This window comes from Hordeum vulgare, chromosome 7H (assembly GCF_904849725.1).
Source record: "Hordeum vulgare subsp. vulgare chromosome 7H, MorexV3_pseudomolecules_assembly, whole genome shotgun sequence".
In the NCBI taxonomy this organism is placed as follows: domain Eukaryota; kingdom Viridiplantae; phylum Streptophyta; class Magnoliopsida; order Poales; family Poaceae; genus Hordeum; species Hordeum vulgare.
In genome coordinates this window covers 328562389-328570912 of record NC_058524.1, presented here as the reverse complement: position 1 = coordinate 328570912, position 8524 = coordinate 328562389, and positions in this window count along the sequence as shown.

Genomic DNA, 8524 nt, shown 5'->3' with positions numbered 1-8524 from the left:
AATGACATACGGGATTATATGAATCCTTGGCACTGAGGTTCAAACGATAAGATCTTCGTAGAATATGTAGGATCCAATATGGGCATCCAGGTCCCGCTATTGGATATTGACCGAGGAGTCTCTCGGGTCATGTCTACATAGTTCTCGAACCCGCAGGGTCTGCACACTTAAGGTTCGACGTTGTTTTATGCGTATTTGAGTTATATGGTTGGTTACCGAATGTTGTTCGGAGTCCCGGATGAGATCACGGACGTCACGAGGGTTTCCGGAATGGTCCGGAAACGAAGATTGATATATAGGATGACCTCATTTGGTTACCGGAAGGTTTTCGTGCATTACCGGAAAAGTTTCGGGCTCATCGGTAGTGTACCGGGAGTGCCGGGAGGGGTGCCGGGGACCATCGGGAGGGGTGTCACGCCCCAAGGGGTCTCATGGGCTATGGGAAGAGATAAACCAGCCCCTAGTGGGCTGGAATAAGTTCCCACTAAGGCCCATAAGGTTTGAGAAGGAAAAAAACACAAGGTGGAAAGAGTTTCCAAGTGGGAAGGTGGAATCCTACTCCAAGTAGGATTGGAGTAGGACTCCTCCACCTCCAATTTCGGCCAAACCTTTAGGTTTTGAGGCTGCCTCCTCCCCTCCCTCCCACCTATATATACGGAGGTTTTAGGGCTGATTTGAGACGACTTTCTCACGGCTGCCCGACCACATACCTCCATAGTTTTTCCTCTAGATCGCGTTTCTGCGGAGCTCGGGCGGAGCCCTGCTGAGACAAGATCATCACCAACCTCCGGAGCGCCGTCACGCTGCCGGAGAACTCTTCTACCTCTCCGTCTCTCTTGCTGGATCAAGAAGGCCGAGATCATCGTCGAGTTGTACGTGTGCTGAACGCGGAGGTGCCGTCCGTTCGGTACTAGATCGTGGGACTGATCGCGGGATTGTTCGCGGGGCGGATCGAGGGACGTGAGGACGTTCCACTACATCAACCGCGTTCACTAACGCTTCTGCTGTACGATCTACAAGGGTACGTAGATTACTCATCCCCTCTCGTAGATGGACATCACCATGATAGGTCTTCGCGCGCGTAGGAAAATTTTTGTTTCCCTTGCGACGTTCCCCAACAGTGGCATCATGAGCTAGGTTCATGCGTAGATGTCTTCTCGAGTAGAACACAAAAGTTTTTGTGGGCGGTGATGTGCGTTTTGCTGCCCTCCTTAGTCTTTTCTTGATTCCGCGGTATTGTTGGATTGAAGCGGCTTGGACCGACATTACTCGTACGCTTACGAGAGACTGGTTTCATCGTTACGAGTAACCCCCTTTGCTCAAAGATGACTGGCAAGTGACTGTTTCTCCAACTTTAGTTGAATCGGATTTGATCGAGGAGGTCCTTGGATGAGGTTAAATAGCAACTCATATATCTCCGTTGTGGTGTTTGCGTAAGTAAGATGCGATCCTACTAGATACCCTCGGTCACCACGTAAAACATGCAACAACAAAATTAGAGGACGTCTAACTTGTTTTTGCAGGGTATGATTGTGATATGATGTGGCCAACGATGTGATGTGATATATTGGATGTATGAGATGATCATGTTGTAATAGAAATATCGACTTGCACGTCGATGGTACGGCAACCGGCAGGAGCCATAGGGTTGTCTTTATACTAACATATGTGCTTGCAGATGCGTTTACTATTTTGCTAGGCTGTAGCTTTAGTAGTGATAGCATAAGTAGCACGACAACCACGATGGCAACACGTTGATGGATGATCATGGTGTGGCGCCGGTGACAAGAAGATCGTGCCGGTGCTTTGGTGATGGAGATCAAGAAGCACGTGATGATGGCCATATCATGTCACTTATGAATTGCATGTGATGTTAATCCTTTTATGCACCTTATTTTGCTTAGAACGACGGTAGCATTATGAGGTGATCTCTCACTAAAATTTCAAGACGAAATTGTGTTCTCCCCGACTGTGCACCGTTGCGACAGTTCTTCGTTTCGAGACACCACGTGATGATCGGGTGTGATAGACTCAACGTTCACATACAACGGGTGCAAAACAGTTGCACACGCGGAACACTCGGGTTAAGCTTCTCGAGCCTAGCATGTGCAGACATGGCCTCGGAACACATGAGACCGAAAGGTCGAGCATGAATCGTATAGTTGATATGATTATCATAGGGATGCTTACCACTGAAACTATTCTCGACTCACGTGATGATCGGACTTGAGATAGCGGATTTGGATCATGTACCACTCAAATGACTAGAGAGATGTACTTTTTGAGTGGGAGTTCTTAAGTAATATGATTAATTGAACTAATTGTCATGAACATAGTCTAATGGTCTTTGCGAATTACGATGTAACTTGCGCTATAGCTCTACTGTTTTTATATGTTCCTAGAGAAAATTTAGTTGAAAATTGATAGTAGCAACCTTTGCAGACTGAGTCTGTAAAACCGAGGATTGTCCTCGTTGCTACGTAGAAGGCTTATGTCCTTAATGCACCACTCGGTGTGCTGCACCTCGAGCGTCGTCTGTGGATGCTATGAACATCCGACATACACATTACTGATGACTACACGATAGTTCAGTGCAAGATACTTGATGGCTTAGAAGCAAGGCGCCGAAAACGTTGTAAAACGTCACGGAACATAAGTGATGTTCCGAAGAGATGCAATTGTGATTTCATGCTTGTGCCCTTGTTAAGAGGTACGAGACCTCCAACAAAATTCTTTGACCACAAAGTAAAGGAGAAAAGCTCAATCGTTGAGCGTGTGCTCAGATTGTCTGAGTACGACAATCACTTGAATCAAGTGGGAGCTAATCTTCCAGATGAGATAGTGATGGTTCTCCAAAAGTCACTGCCACCAAGCTTTGAGAGCTTCGTGATGAACTATAACATATCAAGGATAGATACAATGATCTTTGAGAGATTCGCGACGTTTGACACTGCGAAAGTAGAAATCAAGAAGGAGCATCAATAGTTGATGGTTTGAAAAACCACTAAGTTTCAAGAAAGGCGAGGGCTAGAAGGGATACTTCGTGAAACGGCAAAACAGTTGCTGCACTAATGAAGAGACCCAAGATTAAACCCAAACCCGAGACTAAGTGCTTCTGTAATAAGGGGAACAGTCACTGAGGCGGAGCAACTCTAGATACTTGGTAGATAAGAAGGCTGGCAAAAGTCGAGAGAAGTATATTTGATATACATAATGTTGATGTGTACTTTACTAGTACTCCTAGTAGCACGAGGGTATTGGATACTGGTTCGGTTGCTAAGTGATTAGTAACGCGAAATGAAAGCTACGGCATAAACGGAGACTAGCTAAAGGCGAGGTGACGATACGTGTTGGAAGTGTTTCCAAGGTTGATATGATCAAACGTCACACGCCCCCTTTACCATCGGGATTGGTGTTGAACCTAAATAATTGTTATTTGGTGCTTGCGTTAAGCATGAACATGATTGGATCGTGTTTATTGCAATACAATTATTCATTCAAAAGGAATAATGGTTACTCTATTTTGCTTGAATAATCACCTTCAATGGTTTATTGAATCTCGATTGTAGTGTTACACATTGGTGCCAAAAGATACGAGTTAAATGATGATAGTACCACTTACTTGTGGCACTGCCGCTTGAGTCATGTTAGTATAAATTGCATGAAGAGGCTCCATGCTGATGGATCTTTACTCACCTGATTTCGAATCACTAGTGACATGCAAATCATACCACATGAGCAAGGCCTTGTTTTCATTGAGATGAAACAAGATAGTAACTTGTTGGAAGTGATACATTTTGATGTATGCAGTCCAGTGAGTGTTGAGGCACGCAGTGGATATCATTATGTTCTTACTTCACTGACGACTTGAGTAGATACAGGAGTATTTACTTAATGAATCACAAGTCTGAAATATTGAAAAGTTCAATTCTGTTTTAGAGTGAAGTTCGTCGTAACAAGAGGATGAACTGTCTACGATATGATCATAGAAATGAATATCTGAGTTACGAATTTTTGGTACACAGTTAAGACAATGTGGAAATTGTTTCACAGTTCATGCCACCTGGAACATCATGGTGTGATGATGTGTCTGAACATCATAGCCACGCACTATTTAGTATGGTGCATGCTGGGATGTCTCTTATCGAATTACCACTATCGTTTATGGGTTATGCATTAGAGACAACCACATTCACTTTAAATGGGGCACCGCGTATTTCCGTTGAGATGACACAGTATAGACTGAGGTTTAGAGAAATCTAAACTGTCGTTTCTTGAAAGTTTGGGGCTTCGAAACTTATGTGAAAAAGTTTCAGTCTGATAAGCTCGAACCCAAAGCGGATAAATGCATCTTCACAGGATATCCAAAACAGTTGGGTACATCTCCTATCTCAGATCTGAAAGCAAAGTGTTTGTTTCTAGAAACGGATCCTTTCTCGAGAAAAGGTTTCTCTCGAAAGAATTGAGTGGGAGGGTAGTAGAACTTGATGAGGTTATTGAACCATCACTTCAACCAGTGTGTAGCAGGGCGTAGGAAGTTGTTCCTGTGGCGCCTACACCAATTGAGGTGGAAGCTGATGATGGTGATCATTAAGCTTCGAATCAAGTTACTACAAACCTCGTAGGTCGACAAGGTCGCGTACTGCTGCAGAGTAGTACGGTAACCCTGTCTTGGAGGTCATGTTGTTGAGCAACAGTGAACCTACGAGTTATGGAGAAAGCGATGGTGGGCCCAGATTCCGACAAATGGCTGGAAGCCATAAAATCCGAGAGAGGATCCATGTGTGAAAACAAAGTGTAGACTTTGGTAGAACTACTTGATGGTCATGGGACTATTGGGTAAAATGGATCTTTAAAAGAAGACAGACGATGATGGTGATAAGTCACTATTAAGAAAAGCTCGACTTGTCGCAAAGATGTTTTCGACAAGATCAAACAGTTGACTATGATGAGTCATTCTCACTCGTAGCGATGCTAAAGGTCTATTAGAATTATGTTAGTAGTTGCTGCATTATTTATGAAATATTGCACGTAGGATGTCAAAACATTGTTTCCTCGACGGTTTCCTTGAGCAAACATTGTATGTGATACAACCAGAAGGTTTTGTCGATCCTAAAGATACTAGCAAGTATGCAAGCTCCAGTGATCCTTCAATGGACTGGTGCAAGCATCTCGGAGTTGGAATAAGCACTTTGATGAGATGATCAAAGAATTTGGGTGTGTACAAGGTTTATGAGAAACTTGTATTTCCAAAGAAGTGAGTGGGAGCACTATAGAATTTCTGATAGGTATATGTGGTTGACATATTGTGGATCAGAAGTAATGTAGAATTTCTGTAAAGCATACAAGGTTGTTTGAAAGAAGTTTTCAAAGGAGTACCTGGATTATGCTACTTGAAGGTTGAGCATCAAAGATCTATGGAGATAGATCGAAAGCGCTTAATAGAAGTTTCAACAAGATGCATGCCTTGACAAGTTTTTGAAAGAGTTCAAAATAGACCAGCAAAGAAGGAGTTCTTAGTTGCGTTGTGAGGTGTGAATTTGAGTAAGACTCAAAACCCGACCACGGCAGAATAAAGAGAATAGATGAAGGTCGTCTTCTATGCCTTAGCCATAGAATCTAAAGTATGCCATGCTGTGTACCGCACCTGAAGTGTGCCTTGACTCAAAGTATGTTGAGAGGTACAGAGAGTGATCCATGTTTGAATCACTAGCAGCGGTCAAAATTTATCCTTAGTAACAAATGAACTAAGGAATTTTTCTCGATTATGGAGGTGGTTAAAGAGTTCGTCGTAAAGGGTAACGTCGATGCAAGCTTTGACACTAATCTGAATAACTATGAGTAATGAAACGGATTCATATAGTAGAGTGGATATTTGGAGCATTTCCGAATAGCACGTAGTAGCAGCATCTATAAGATGACATAAAGATTTGTAAAGAACGCACGGATCTGAAAGTTTCAGAACCGTTGACTAAAACCTCTCTCACAAGCAAGACATGATCAGACCCCATAACTATATGGGTGTTGGATTCGTTGGAATCACATGGTGATGTGAACTAGATTATTGACTCTAGTGCAAGTGGGAGACTGTTGGAAATATGCCCTAGAGGCAATAATAAATTAGTTATTATTATATTTCTTAGTTCATGATAATCGTTTATTATCCATGCTATAATTGTATTGATTGGAAACACAATACTTGTGTGGATACATAGACAAAACACTGTCCCTAGTAAGCCTCTAGTTGACTAGCTCGTTGATCAAAGATGGTCAAGGTTTCCTGGCCATAGGCAAGTGTTGTCACTTGATAACGGGATCACATCATTAGGAGAATCATGTGATGGACTAGACCCAAACTAATAGACGTAGCATGTTGATCGTGTCATTTTGTTGCTACTGTTTTCTGCGTGTCAAGTATTTGTTCCTATGACCATGAGATCATATAACTCACGGACACCGGAGGAATGCTTTGTGTGTATCAAACGTCGCAACGTAACTGGGTGACTATAAAGATGCTCTACAGGTATCTCCGAAGGTGTTAGTTGAGTTAGTATGGATCAAGACTGGGATTTGTCACTCCGTGTGAACGGAGAGGTATCTCGGGGCCCACTCGGTAATACAACATCACACACAAGCCTTGCAAGCAATGTAACTTAGTGTAAGTTGCGGGATCTTGTATTACGGAACGAGTAAAGAGACTTGCCAGTAAACGAGATTGAAATAGGTATGCGGATACTAACGATCGAATCTCGGGCAAGTAACATACCGAAGGACAAAGGGAATGACATACGGGATTATATGAATCCTTGGCACTGAGGTTCAAACGATAAGATCTTCGTAGAATATGTAGGATCCAATATGGGCATCCAGGTCCCGCTATTGGATATTGACCGAGGAGTCTCTCGGGTCATGTCTACATAGTTCTCGAACCCGCAGGGTCTGCACACTTAAGGTTTGACGTTGTTTTATGCGTATTTGAGTTATATGGTTGGTTACCGAATGTTGTTCGGAGTCCCGAATGAGATCACGGACGTCACGAGGGTTTCCGGAATGGTCCGGAAACGAAGATTGATATATAGGATGACCTCATTTGGTTACCGGAAGGTTTTCGTGCATTACCGGAAAAGTTTCGGGCTCATCGGTAGTGTACCGGGAGTGCCGGGAGGGGTGCCGGGGACCATCGGAAGGGGTGTCACGCCCCAAGGGGTCTCATGGGCTATGGGAAGAGATAAACCAGCCCCTAGTGGGCTGGAATAAGTTCCCACTAAGGCCCATAAGGTTTGAGAAGGAAAAAAACACAAGGTGGAAAGAGTTTCCAAGTGGGAAGGTGGAATCCTACTCCAAGTAGGATTGGAGTAGGACTCCTCCACCTCCAATTTCGGCCAAACCTTTAGGTTTTGAGGCTGCCTCCTCCCCTCCCTCCCACCTATATATACGGAGGTTTTAGGGCTGATTTGAGACGACTTTCTCACGGCTGCCCGACCACATACCTCCATAGTTTTTCCTCTAGATCGCGTTTCTGCGGAGCTCGGGCGGAGCCTTGCTAAGACAAGATCATCACCAACCTCCGGAGCGCCGTCACGCTGCCGGAGAACTCTTCTACCTCTCCGTCTCTCTTGCTGGATCAAGAAGGCCGAGATCATCGTCGAGTTGTACGTGTGCTGAACGCGGAGGTGCCGTCCATTCGGTACTAGATCGTGGGACTGATCGCGGGATTGTTCGCGGGGCGGATCGAGGGACGTGAGGACGTTCCACTACATCAACCGCGTTCACTAACGCTTCTGCTGTACGATCTACAAGGGTACGTAGATCACTCATCCCCTCTCGTAGATGGACATCACCATGATAGGTCTTCGTGCGCGTAGGAAAATTTTTGTTTCCCTTGCGACGTTCCCCAACAGAGGAAGGGGCCGAGGTGGTGGGGAGAGGTGGCCGAAGCGTGGAGGTGGAGGAGGTGCAGCAAGGTGGTGGAAAAACTGCTGGTGGAGGAGTTCTCTGGTGTTCTCCGGTGACAACTCCGGCGAGGGGTGCGCGAGCTAGAGGCGAGGAGAGGCGGCAGTTTCAACGGGAATGGAACGAGGAGGACGTGGGGCTTCTTATAGAGGCGACGGGAGGTGCTGGGAAGGAATGTGCTTTGCGAATCCCAGAGGTGGGGATTCTCCTCTCCATGGAAGGCAAGTTTCTGTCACGTGGAGAAGAAAGGAGGAAGAAGATGATCTCTGTTGGGCCAAAATAGGGAAAGGTTTTAATGGGCCAGCAGTTTTTTCCTAATAAAAGTGATTCTATCCCTATTTTCAAAACTAGGAAACTAAAACGTTAAAAAGGAAATCAAATCAATTCGGAATAAAGAGTTTTTATATACTAAAATTATCAGAAAAATAAAATATAGATGATGTGCATTTTTCCACGGCAAAAATAAAAACTTCAGAAAAAATTATTTTCACAAAATTGTCAAAAAGATTTATTTCTTTTGCAAATAATTTTCAAATGACCCTCTAAGTTTGAGGGTTCAATTAACTTTCAA